The sequence below is a fragment of the Bactrocera latifrons genome, unplaced genomic scaffold (assembly GCF_001853355.1).
Source record: "Bactrocera latifrons isolate USDA-ARS-PBARC rearing strain unplaced genomic scaffold, ASM185335v1 scaffold_2, whole genome shotgun sequence".
NCBI classification, from domain to species: domain Eukaryota; kingdom Metazoa; phylum Arthropoda; class Insecta; order Diptera; family Tephritidae; genus Bactrocera; species Bactrocera latifrons.
This window is the reverse complement of record NW_017535518.1, coordinates 4,048,379-4,062,501: the sequence shown is the minus strand read 5'-3', so window position 1 is coordinate 4,062,501 and position 14,123 is coordinate 4,048,379. Positions and strand designations below refer to the sequence as shown.

General features: G+C 36.6%; 1 protein-coding gene across 2 annotated transcripts in view; it reads right to left on the bottom strand.

Moving 5' to 3' along the window:
* LOC108967868 (protein sickie) overlaps positions 1-14,123 on the bottom strand; it is a 369,021-nt gene that overhangs the window by 178,139 nt on the left and 176,759 nt on the right. The window contains exon 1 of one of the 2 annotated variants that reach the window (XM_018931508.1): positions 10,722-10,814. The exons of the other annotated variant lie outside the window; for it this stretch is intronic. The gene's annotated coding sequence lies outside the window, so the exon portion shown is untranslated. Of the gene's footprint in view, positions 1-10,721; positions 10,815-14,123 lie in introns of those variants that run through there. 2 annotated transcript variants of the gene reach the window in all.

Below are 14,123 nucleotides of genomic sequence, written 5' to 3'. Positions count from 1 at the left end.
AAAAAAAAAAAAAAAAAAAAAAAAAAAAAAAAAAAAAAAAAAAAAAAAAAAAAAAAAAAAAAAAAAAAACAGGTTTGTTGAGAAAATCTAAAATATAACAAATATGTCCATATAGAATATAGTGTGGAAACTTGAAGTGGATTGGTCCAGACGTTTCGGAGAACTTTTTTCGCATCGACTCTGAAATCAGTGTTACGAGGATAACGTGTTTCAAATTTTGGCATTCCATTACAATATTTTAAAAAATTCTTACAAAATTTGTTAAGAGGGCATTCTTGTAGAGGAAGATATGAATGTTTCTATCTGATCTAAAGAAAACTGTAATGTGGAGCACTTTCCCATTACAATTAAGAGCTTATATTTAAATAAGCTTTTTCAGAGGTGTGTGCGAATCTAGCTTTCAGAGTATTAACCGAAAAAATATATCGGCTTTTTTGACCCATCTCTTGTTTCCTTCAAACCACATAATTTCCTCAGTGTACGCAACCATATCGTCTTTATCAGCTGCCGGAATAGTTTAAATGAAAAACAGACCGCAACGATTAGTGCAACATTAAGCCACATTTTATCGCCCCCCTGTTGGCAAAGAGTCAATGGGTCTTTCGAAGAACCACTGCGCGGCCCACAAAAAAGGCGATATGCGCAAAAATTGTGCGATCGATGTGGAGGAAAATTGAAATTTAGTCACGTACACATGCTTAGCGAACTGAGCGAACTGCAAGTAACTTAAGTGAAAAGTGTAGTAAAGTAAAGAAATTAAAATGGCAGTGCACCAAAAGAGGATTTTAAACTGACAATAAATGGAGATGCCACACTGAACTGATATACATAGTATCTAGATAGTGTGGAGCGGTAAAAAGGGCAAAAGCACTCGCGCACAAAAAAGGGGCGAAATGTGATGCAGAGTAAATTAGAATAAGGCATTATGACCAAAACGGTGAAGACGTTTGCCAAGAGAAGACAGTCGGCGATAAGCGGGCGAATGCAGCAACCGCTGGTGATGGCAATGATTGCTTAATTTATGCAGGACTCACACACATATGACACTGTATTGTACACCGCTCACTTTTCGCACGCTCCTTCTTTCACCGACTGCTTGTGCAACGAACCCTGCTTGTGGTTGCTTATCGTGAAAGGGTTCTGCGACTTGTGGCACAACAAAAAGAATTAAAATGAGGAAGCAGTAAGACGCGTGCGGCCAACAAAGTATCAGAAAACACGTAAATTTCCAAAAGGCAGCGAGTGTCTGGCATGAAGTTTAGTGCTCTTCGGTTTTCGGTTGGCTAGCCGCAATGACGCTGCAGTCGTTTAACGGCAGGAAATTGTCGACACGCGTCCACAGACTTACTCGTATTTTACCAAAAATCTTTCACGCATAATTATATGCCTGAAGCTTTGTTGCTGTGCATTTAAATTTTTACGAATCTGCTTGCAGTTAGCGCATGACCTTTTTAGTCAACGTCTTCCTACGTTTCGGTTTTGAAGTTATTACTTGTTGTTGTTGGGCGTTTAAATATTATTTACGGTTATTTTGTAGCGTACTAAAATTGTCTGCAGCAAGGAAAGAGGAAGCAATTAACGTTGTTGGTGTCATTTGAACGTGTTTTGACAGTTCAACGGGAATGCAAGTGCCCAAACGGGCAACGTATAGAGCAGAAGTTAACAAATTAAAATGTCATATCACCAAATTAGGCTTCAGCATATACTTATTTAGCTGGAAAAAAGTTAAGTGACGTAACCATAATAAAAAGTTGAATTTCTTGAATGCATTTAGTCTATTCATATTATTGCAGGAAATGTTCATAAATTGTTTAAAATTCGAAGATAGTCTTCAAAATTACCGAGAATAAGCTTTAATAAAAGTTTACAAAGTTTTGTATAAAAACATAAAATATAACGGTTCAAAATCTTTATTTTTAATATGATATATTCTTAGAATTTTAATTCTATATTGTCAACTAAACCTTAGAAGCCCAAGGAACTAAAATTAGAAGCCACGTTAATAAGGTAAATACCTACCTCACAAATGCGAACTGATCTTAAAGAAACTTGAAGAAATTTAACATGAAATAAACAACCTATAAAATTGTACAAATATTCCAAACTATGTGTATGGCAAACGTCGACTAAGTGTTTCTGTCAAAAAACTAAAAAATGTATGAAAACGTCGACTAAGAGTTCTGTCATAAAACTAAAAAATGTATGACAACGTCAACTAAAAGTTTCTTTCAAAAAACTGACAAGTGTTTGAAATAAATGTAATAGAAGATATGAATAAAAAATTAATCAGAAATTTAAATTCCAACTAATCTTATACTTGTTCACACCGTAAACAACGTTCGCGACCGTATGACGTATATATATATATATATATATATATTTATATAAATGATAAGGAAGCCGAGCTGAGTCGATTTACACGTATATACCTGAGATAACCCCTCAGCTTTTGAGATATTGATTTGAAATTTTTTCCACGTCCATTTCTCCCAAAGAGGCTCTTTATTTGTTGAAACGACCGAAATCGGAACACAATAGCGTATAGCTGCCATACAAATTGACCGATGAAAATCAAGTTATTGTATGGAAACTTTTTTATTTGACAAGATATCTTTACAAAATTTATCACACAATAATATCCAAGGCAGAACTACAATTTCCTAACATATGGTTCAGATCGGATCACAATAGCATATAGCTGGCACACAAACTGACCGCTTAAAATCAAGTTCTTTTACGGAAAATTATTATGACTCATTTTATCGGCTTCCGTGCAGCCGAAGTTAATGTTTTTTTTTTTTATTCATTCCAATTCCTCAAAAAATTGCGTTAAGTTCGTTTGACTTCTTCATTTCACGTCATTAAATTGACATTCGGAGAAGTCGCAAAATGCAAACCGATTGATTTTCAATTCTGATAAAGCACAAACTTAAAGTGTGTCACTACAGAATACCGTTTCCGTCACTTGTTACTGTTTTTATTTTGCTGTTTTACTGAATATTTTTTGGAGCATTCCCATCAAATGGCACAACGAAGCACTGCTGTGACATTTATCTTGTGCCGGCTCAGCACTAGTTGCTTGGTGGCTTTTGATTACCTTTTCTTAGCCACATTAAATGTCACTGCGGAGTAAACCGAAAAGTAAGACAACAACAGCAAAGAAGAAAATAATACGTAGACTTAGCAACTGACAAATTACCGCTTAACTTTGACATATAAAACAATCACATGACAATGCGTCCGTTGCCGTTAGCAATTTCTTTCGCTCTTGTGGATTCTTTAAGTTTAAGGCTTTGCCGGCTTAAAAGGCATAAAAAATAAGGAAGCGTATGTGACTATGCTGCTTTGTTTTTGAAGTATAATACTTGATGTGTGTCTGCTGCTTTACCTTGCACTTTAAGCACATTTTGAGATTGGCTGCTTTGACAGCTGTCAAGCGGTGTGCATTCCAGATAAAAGGCGCGTGATAAAATTTTGCGATTTTTCGGTGGAGAAGGAATTATTTGAAGCATTCTTTTATTGAAGTCGAATATGATAATTGAAGTATAATTTATTTTTAATTTTTTTGTATGACAATAATAGAATAGTTGAATTGAAATTTGTTAATTTTTTTCCTAAGTGTTCGAAATAATTAACTTTAAATTTTACTATATGTGTAACTCTTAATATAATTATGAGCTTTATTTTTGCCCCAACTCATATGATTAATTTCAAGTATTAAAAAAAAAAAAATTACATTTATACATTTTTTTTTTAATTTTTTATTTAATATCTTCTAGCATCTGTAAACCAGCTGCAGCTGTATTAAAAACTCATCCATCCAACACTCATCAGACACATTAAAATTAGGGAGTGCAGCAATAAAAAACTACATAACAACTGCTCAACTCCCTGGAGCTAGTGTTGCCCTCGCATACTGTCAGTAACAACAATAAAAACCATCAACAGTCAGTGTCATCTCTTGCCATAATATCAATAAAGCGTGAAGCTCATTTACTGCCCACACACACACTCACACACACACACTAAGTGGAGAAGAGCTGTCATTAGCAGACAAGTGTGCTACTGTCATTGCTGCTGCTGCTGCCGTTCGTGCGTGCGTTCGTTTAGTGTATGTTTTATTGTAGCGCGCATTTGTTTTTGTTTGATCTGTTTTGAACTTTTGTTCGTAGTATGTATATCTTTTATTGGCTTTTGGCCGGTCTGGAAATGTAAAACAAGTTTATGCTTATCGCATATTTCCGCTGCAACGCACTCAAGCGTGCAAATGTTGTTAAAATAGCAACAAAACAACAGAAACCAAACAAATATAAAAACAAATGAAAAAAATAAATAAATGAAAAACAACAAGCAAACACTTCAATTACTGCAAAAACAATTTCGGTAAATCACAACTTTGGTATCACATCAATAATATTAGTTTATGGAAGCAAACACTTTGCAACAGTTGCGTGTATTAGCTAAGCATACACTGTGAGAAAATATTTGCGAAATCGATTATATATTTTCCAAATTGCGCTAGTGCAAGAAACCTTTTTGGAACTTCCAAACCAACACAAACGCGATTTTTAATGCTCAATAAGAGCAGGGGCATATGAGCTCAAAATGATGAAATAAGTTTGAATACAGTCGCCTCAAAGGGTTTACCATTTCATCATGGATCCAATAACGAGTCGAAATTCGGAGTCAGTGGCATCAGAGTGCTATGTCCAATTTATGGTCGTCATAATCGTCCTGTCAGGTCAACAATTGAGCGTCTAGTGGAAAAATTTAAATCCACTGGCAGAATACAAAATGTTCCCATGCCAGTGAGACAAAGAAATGTCCGTAGTGTCGAGAATATTGCTGCCGCTAGCGCATCAATTGAGGAAGACCCAAATCAGTAATCGTTCTCAAGCGTTGGCCATCTCTGTGACATCGTTGTTGCGAATTTGACGAAAATATCTTTGTCCACATCCTTACAAGATCACATTGGCGCAAGAATTGAAGCCGATTTACCACCAGAATCGTCGCATGTTTGTGAATTGGGCTGAGCAACAGCTTGAGAATTATCCGGATTTTCATCGAAAAATCATCTTCAACGTTGAGGCTCATTCCTGGCTGAATGGCTTCTTCAACAAGCGAAATATGCATTATTGGTTAGGCAACAATCCACACTTACCCCATGAGTCACCATTGCAATTCACAAAAACATTTCTGTTTTCGCACGAATTAATCCTATATCCCTCCTCATTAAGCTGAAACTTTGTTGAATTAATACAATTTAATTTTTTCAGTACTTAGGGGTACTTTCTAATATGTAAAACCTTCAATACTGCTCCTTTTTGATAATGTTCAATGGTAGTATTCTAGGTCAATTCTTTCTGTCAGCGTTGATCTTCTAGTTAACAAGCCTTAACTAATTGCGCAAGGTCAACCCATAGTAAAGAAACTGGTAAGATATCAGATGATTTCGTTGTAGAAAACTTCAGTGTATTTCTTGAGAAGGGTATGGCAAAAATTTTGAAAAATTTCAGTGTTAAACGAGGCGTTGAAAGCTTTAAAACTTCGTTATGATTTAAGTATTAAAAATTGCTATATGCTCGAAAGTTCTCAGTGTAACAATAAGCTGTTTCCAAACCCACTTTCAAAAAAGATATAATGATAATGAAATATTTTTAAACAAAGACAAAACTATTCCGCACGAAGTACTGCACTTGATAATGTATGATATTCAGCGATGATTTTTGTATCAACTATTGGCTATTACATCACGTGCTCGTTCGCTTCTATGTAAGTACATATCTGATAGCGCATTCCAAAGAATGATGCAAGCGGGAACTAAAACAACTGCAACAATAAAACCGACAAATGTGAATGCCACTTGATATCTGTCACGACTTTGACAAGTGTGTGGTCGCAGCAGTTAACAATACAGTAGCTGTCATTTATAAGATATATAAATCGGTCATTTGTGCTTATAAAATAAAATAATAAAATAGTGTTGAATTTATAAATTATATATACTTATTTTAAATCTAGTAAATAGCTTTAGTAATGTAATCTAGTGGGCTTTAGTTTGAGGCGTGTTCTGAGAGAAATAAAACAAATTTTATTTACTAAGGTAGCTACAAAGCAAACAAAGATCTAGTCTTACAGCTGCTTTCTGTCAAAAAAAAAAAGCTTGCTATAAACTCATGCTCATACTTACTAACAGCTGTTTCTCACTTGGTGCCCTCTCATTATGCCCCTACAACTCAACGTTACTGCACAGCCATTTCATAAGATATTACAAATTAAAATAGTATACAGCTAACTACCAAATTATTACCCAAATCAAGTCAATTTAATGAGCCATAAACTCATAATTAAATCGCCATTCAAAGGAACCTCACAAACGTGCGCTCTTGTATAGACTCTTTTACATATAGCTTGCGACACAATTTGGCTGGCAGCAGGCAAAGGTGAGTATTGACTTTTGACACTTGAGCGCAGCTGTTTTTGACAACGGTGGCATTGTATTTATTTACTGTAGTTACAACAACACACGGTTGCACAGCATTTTTTTCAGCTGGTGCGCCTTTAAACATTTTTATTATGTACTTCACTCATTTAAAATGGATTAAAAATTAAATAAATGAGAAATGCAAACACACCTACACACATACTTATATGTCAATATGACATTTCATTTGTCTGCCTACAGTTACTATTGCTTTGGTATTTTGACAGCTTGCGATTGACAATTGTGATAGCATATATGTATGCAGCAAGTAAACCGTGCGCCTGCTGCAAAGGAAGCGCACATATGCGAGCAACTGACAGCCGATAAGGGTGCAGCGAGAGCTAAAAAGGAAAGTCAGTTTGATTGATTCCTGTGTGGGCATAAGAAAATATGTATCTTATACGATTTTTATTTATATTTAAAAAAAATGTATGCCACTTTTATTTAATTTTTTTTTTTTTTGTTTGTAGAGCTGTCAATATGTGCGCTAGAGTTCGTTGACACTGACAGTCAGAGTCAGTATCCACTGGCTCCAAAGAAGTTCATTGTCAAGATGAGGCAAACTTATTAATACTTAATAATAATGTTCAATATGCGCATGTGGCTGTGGCTTCTCATGAATACATACATTTACACTACTAGATATATTTGAATGTGTACGCTTACAGTAGCAGTTTTGCTCTTCACGCTGTTGACATGACATTTGACAGCTCTGTCATTAGCCGCGAGGCTTAAGCAGATGCGTAGAAAGACAGCGAAGGCGGATTAGTGTTAACAGCGGCATAAAGAAGAAGCTACAATGATTTGTTAGCGTTGGAAAAGGTTTCGAGAATTTGTCAAACAATGAAATGCCTTGTAGTTAGAATATTAAAAGTCAGTCACTTATGACCCTTACCATCAAAGAGGGTTAAGTTTATTTGCAACTGCTTATGTGTTAGACATGTTTGAATAGTTTTTGCTGTTATACCTTTGTTTAAATGAAAACAAGGGTTGAACTTTTCAATAATTGGAAAATGTTCAGCACTCGTCAGCGATAAGAATTTTAAGGGGAGTGAGATTTGATAAAAATTAGTCGTCAAACTAATCTCTGATAAATCCAATGGCACTTCAAACATATTATATATATAAAACTACATATACATACATACAAACATTTCAGCACTTGAATGAAATTAACTTTACAACAGTTTAACTTTTTCCACTCCACAAAACTCCGGAAAGTTTCCCAAGCATTTTCCACTACAACGACAAACTGCTTTTCGTTACAGTGGGGGTACTTCAAGTTGGCTGGAGTTACTACATAGAAATCTGCCTCTACAGCCATTCATATGACTTTGTAACTGTACAAATGTACGTCTGCACGTAAATATGTAAGCTTGAACTCCTTTCAAGTGCGCTTTTGTGCGCGTAAATTGGAAAAACCACACAATGTTTATATGGTTTTAAAAAAAAGGGGGAAATTTATGGTGCTCAGAATGTGCTGAAGCAGCCAGAGAGTGGAAAATGTTATTGGAAAAGTGGAAAAGGATGTTCGCGTACCGAAAACTACATGCTGCTTACAAGTCAAATGAAGATTAATTAAAGCCACGCGGAGTCTTAAAGAAGATAATTAAAAGCATACCGTTGACTGCACAAATTGGCGCTGTTGTTGTGTTTTTCGATGTTGGTTGTTATCGGTAATGAGGTTGGTGACAATGCGCCATTTAAGTCGAAAAGGGTTAATCAGCGTGAAAATGTCTGAAGTTCTAATTTGTGGGGTGATGGGAAAGTGGAATATTAATGCGCAGGGAATTTAGTTTTTAAAGAGTCGGTAGACGTGCTTTAGTAACAAAAATGATCAATATCTATATTAATATAACTTTTATTTATGAAAAATAAAATTAAACTTTTTCAAAGACTGTAATTTGTAACATGTTGTAACGGCTAATAAGAAGAACGGATTTTCTTGGGTTCGAAAATTTATTAGCGCCTTACTGATTTGTAATCAAAAATTAACTATAATAATAATACAAAAAATAAAAAAATAAAAAATAAAAAAAAAATTGAAAAATAAATTTTTCTTCCTCACTTATATTTTTTTCTCTGACATTAATGTTTTCAAGCTGCAGACTAGCTTCAGAAATATTTCTATCTCGTTCCCATTTTTGCCTGTCTGCGACCATTTTCTTATCAACTGTAACCATTTTTCCAACAGCATGAATTTGATCATAAATTTTGGAACCATACCAGCTGAAAATTTTTGAAAGCTATATCGTGCATACACACGTGCATTAATTCATACAAGCATATATTGTATTTGAGGTTATGTGTGTAGGTGTGCGCCACACATGCACATTTTATGCGGTGTTTACTTGCAGCTCGTAAATTAGCGCTTATCGCAAGCACATTTGTCTGTCCGCTGACCCGGCTGCGTGTGGCCAGTAAGGGCGACCATTCGTGTTTTATCCTTTGGCGACAATTTACCGTTAGTACGTTAAGCTATATGATTTACATATTTATGACACGGATTTTTTGGAGGTACGAGAGGTAATTACGGAAGATCTGTTACTGCATGATTATCACACACTTGAATTGGTCAGATCAAACAGGTTATTTGTGAACAGGCTTTAATAAATGGAATAAATAATATGTCTGGCTGCTGCCCAAAACTAAATAAAGGGGCTGTTAAAATATTTCAATAGTTAGTTCCAAAAAGAATGTTGTTCGAAAGCTGAGCTTACTTTCGTAGAATCGATATTAGCAAGGAGATTTTGGGGGAGGTTTGCAGCAAAGCAGTGTGCAGAATTGTGAAAGGACAGAACCAGAGACGTTCTGTAAAAAAATGTGTTTCGTGCGCTTCGCTCAGTTTAAACATTTTGAGACCCATCATTCATTATTGGATAATATTCGACTGAATAGATCACGTCCAGAACGGAGTGAAAAAAATAACCGAAGTTGAGAGTGTACACTTAGACCATGGAGAGTCGATTCGGCGCTGTTCGCAACAATTCGGACTGATGGCGCTTTTTACGCCTCAAATGAAAGCTTGCAAAATACAGCTTTTGCAAGAACTTTTTCAAAGATTTTAGAATCACAACAACATAACAGTAACAAGAATAAATATTTTTGTATGTATAGTCTATGTTATATATCCGAAAAATTTTCTAGGTTGGTCAAAAAAGTAAAGAGATAAGCATTATTCGATGAAGACACAAGAATAGTGTGTAACTTGGAAAGTTATTAAAGCATACATTTAAAAATGTTGAAATTGTTTTCATTGTGAAATAAAGAAGTTCGGTGGTCTAAAAATTAAAGCGAAAAGAGCGTTGAAAGATGTCAGAACACTACAAAAGAAGTAATTTTTGTATTGCCTCGTGATGAAATTCATTATGATCACTATAAACTCAAAAAACCTGGTCAACCAGCAAAATCAACGGTAAAGCCAAATAGCCATGGGACCAATATAATATTGTGTACTTGGAGCTAACATGAAAGCGTGCTGTACTATAAGCTTCTAAAACCCAGTAAAACCATCAATATGTAACCCTACAGACAAGTCATTAAATTGAAATTAGCGATTGCTGAAAAACGGTCGGAATTTTCGACTAAGCACGAAACAATAACTTTCCTTCATGGCAAGGCAAGACCGGTTAAAAACTCTTTGGGAAACAGCGGTTGGGCAGTTTTAAAATCTTTGAATAATTCAATTTAAAACAAAAAAAAAACAATAAAATAGTTATAAACCCAAAGATTACTTTTTAAGACAAAAGTTAGTGTTGTAAATACAAAATTTCTAATGGAAAATAAATGTTTCAATTTTTTTTTAAATAAATTTTTGGATTTACTCTTGGAGAAAAATTTCGGCAATTGAGTTATCCAAACATATACAAATTATTTCAATTTAATTAGTTTACAATTAGTTTACAATAAACGTAGCTTATGAACTACATAGACTGCATTTTTTATACACCCTTCACACATCCGAGATGAGTACATATATTCAATAGACTTGCACTCTAAATCTACATATATATAGCTATAAACAATTTTTTCTGGCACTTTTTTTAAAGACAATTTTGTTTTTATTTTCCACATTAAAAATATTTTTAAAATTTTTATTTTTTAAAATTTTTCTCTTTTATCCAGATACGAATTCAATTATTTACAGCACTTTCAGCACAACACGCTCTCATTGAAATTTCGCCACTAAATTTGTTGACAACACTTCACTGATAACTGATATCAAATCAATGTTTACCACTTTTAACACAAAGCTGCATCAACAACACCGAAGCAAAAAGAGCCGACACTAGTGTGAAATTGTTTCGCGTTAGAATTGAATTTTCCTCGCGACTCGTTCGCCATACGGCGCGCTCAGTTCTCAAACGATGAAAATAAACGTTCAACACGTTCAATGTCCGCGCGACGACTACTCCAAACAGATGCGAGCGTCAGCAAAAAACGCTGCGGTGCGTACAACTTACACAAACAACCCGACAAAGCGACTGAAGCCAAAACACGCACCAAGAAGTTACGACAAGCAGTCAGCCAGACCGTCATCCAGCAGCGGACAACGCAAACAGCCTTCAACAACTGTTCGAGGTGGCTAACGGGTGGGTGAAATGAGAAAGGAGTCACTATGCTTGCGAGTAAATACAACAACGTTTTAAGTGCAAATGGTGTGCGGCGGTGGAGTTGAAAATGAAGTTGCATACAAGTTATAGAGTTTGCTCTGCAACTGTTGAGCGGAGATACAGAAATTCGCTCCCCAATTAACTTTTGTTTATAAGAGCGCGAGAGTGTAAAAGCAAATTGTATAACAAACGGTTTTTGTTTATTTGCCTGGCGCATGGGGTGTGCGTGTGTTTGTGCGGCACTGGAAATAAAATAATCAAAACAGAAACTGACAGCCGGCTGCCGGAAAAACCGGTTCGCAAGCATAGACTGCATTAAGTAGCGTTGAACGCGCTAAGTGAGTAGAGAGTAGACTGCTGAGAGTAGAGAGTTGGGTGGTTGTGGAGCGAGTGCAGCTGGTGGGGCTGCTCTGTCATAAGTTGGGGCCACGACATGTTCGATGTTGCATAGCCACAAAGAAAAATGTTTGAAAAGTTAAATATTTCTATGTAAGGGTGATATTAAGTTATTATTTTCTGTCCGATTAATGAGTTGATACAATTTTTAAGAAAGGTTGCTAAAACCATGTTATTATTCTTTGAGGTTCTAAGTATATTAGTATTTAAAAAATTTTACATGTGGTTTTCAAGAAGAAATAAGACGCATTACTGAATATTGTGGTCCAAAATTAGCTTTGTTATAAAGATATGTGCTTGCCATTATATTTCGAAGATAATTTCGACTAAGTGACTGTGGGGCGTGCTTGAACAAATTCTATCCGAAAGGTCCAATTTTCGACCATTCTTTCAGCTATTGGAGACGTATGTCAGTAAAAACAAGCCGAATATTCTCTTCCAATCCGTTGGTCGTCTCACTCTGCCTCTCTCTGGGCAAGCGTCGCCACATAGTCTCATAAAAAATAGTCTAACAGTACTAAATTGCACGATCCTCAAGTGCACGCTACAGGCCAAAACGCGTGATGACGTGCCTAAAAAAAATTCCTTCAATAAATTGATTGTTTCGTTCGCTGTAAGATCATCTACATGAAAATCCTCCAATTCAGACACGAAAAAGTCATTAGTCATAGATGTATAGATCCCTCTCCCAATAGAACTCACCAAACAGTGACTTTTTGAGGATGTAATGGTATCTCAACAATGGTTTCGGGTTATCATCATTCTAAATTGGACAATTTCGTTTTTGCAAGCTGTTTCTTTGAATCCCTCTCCCGATAGAACTCACCAAACAGTGACTTTTTGGCGATGGACAGTAAGCTTCTTCGCTGAACAAAATTCTCTTATGAAAAGCGGAATCTACGTTAACTTCGTCATCAGGTCTTCTTCGATACTTTTCTACACAGCAGCTATAGCATCTTCGGAGCGCACTTTACGGCATCTCTGAGAATGCGCATTATCCACTAGAGCAAACGTGGTGCGAAACCGATTCATGGTTAGTGGAATTACCGTCTCCGTTTTTCGCAAAACTATACAAACTCTCCAGCCCAGCAAACATAGCATTACCATAAAATACGCATACGCATATTTGAAGCACCCTTGATTCCCAATAAGAATTCTTAAGTACTGGGAATTCCTTACAGCAGCAGCAAAAAATAGCGCCGTGCAAAACAGTAACGAATTGCGTCGCCGCACTCAGTCTCATGATTATCGCGCTGAAATGCAGAACACTCGAGCCAACGCCAACGCGCGTCTATATGGCAATGCCGCAACGTCCGCTGCTCAAGTGGCATTGCATTGCGTATGCGGTTGTTTACCTTGCCCGCTCTCTAGGGAGTACCAACAAACACACACATACATATATAATTATTCACGAATATATGAATCTTACGCACTTTGCTGGCTTCAAGTGTGCTGCAGTAGCCGTGCAACAGCAACATCACGGCGACGTATTTTGATGCAATTTCTCAACGCCAAAAAGGATTTTTCCACAAACGATTATGCGCTGTGCTGTGCGGCGCTGCCAAGAGTGTGTATGCAATGCATTTGTTGTGTCTCGCTGGCTGACTGCAACACGCACGAGCTTGCACGCCACATTTTGGAGTCTTTGCCCGCACTTTGGCTCGCCCGCTGCCCGCCTGCCCCGCGCCGCTTTCGTTTGACTGACGTTTGAATTTTAAAAATAGCCGCGTATTTGATGTACGCGCACAAGTGGAAGCGTTGCATTTGTGTTCTCTTCCTATTTTCCGCATCTTTGCATGGAAGAGTTGCACAGACAGCCGGTCCGTTGGGCGCGGTGGCGACGGAGCGCGGCCGTTAGCGGCTGCCGCGATGAGGCAGAGGTTAATTTGCAACTACTTAGAGTTGTGATGTTTGCGGAAATGTTTGGAAAAATTAATTAGAATGTAGAAATGAAAAAAATCTAAGTAGAAGAGACAGATGTACAAGCAATTTGTAGTCGTAAAAATATACGCGCTACAAAGCGAAAAGAATTGCAAGTGTTGGATATTTCCACGGTAAATTGTTAAAACTGCTAAGCAGCACGAGTCTTAAGTTCTCAAAAAATTTAAATTTATTTTCGAAGATAATTTGTGACTACAAAACGTTCACTCAACGACATGAACCCAGCAAAGTAGGTCAACTAACGTGAAGCAACTATTTTCCAACGTCAGCTCTTTTGTCATTTTATAGCAATTAAGCTACAATTAATAACAATTTACTAATAATAATAAATAACAACAATAAAAAATAGCAATTTATTTATATATGTAAGCAACTAGGCTGTTGTAGTGTGCACGGTGTTTGTGAGAACCACAATGAAATTGTTTAATCATTGCATTTAATTTCTGCTAAATGCTCATTTCCACTGGACTCTGGCACGCCTTGGCCCCTATGGGCACTCGCTCACTTGGCCGTGATAATGAATTGCTCTTAAATTGCTCGCTAAACAAGCCGCTTATGGCTCTACTTGTGCTCGCAGCAGCACGCGGTCTTCACTAGGAGCGCGTTTACTTCGAAATAGAGTGAGAAGCACACGCGTCGCGTCGTGACTCCAAATGGAGCCACTTACGACTTGTAATTAATGCGATCAC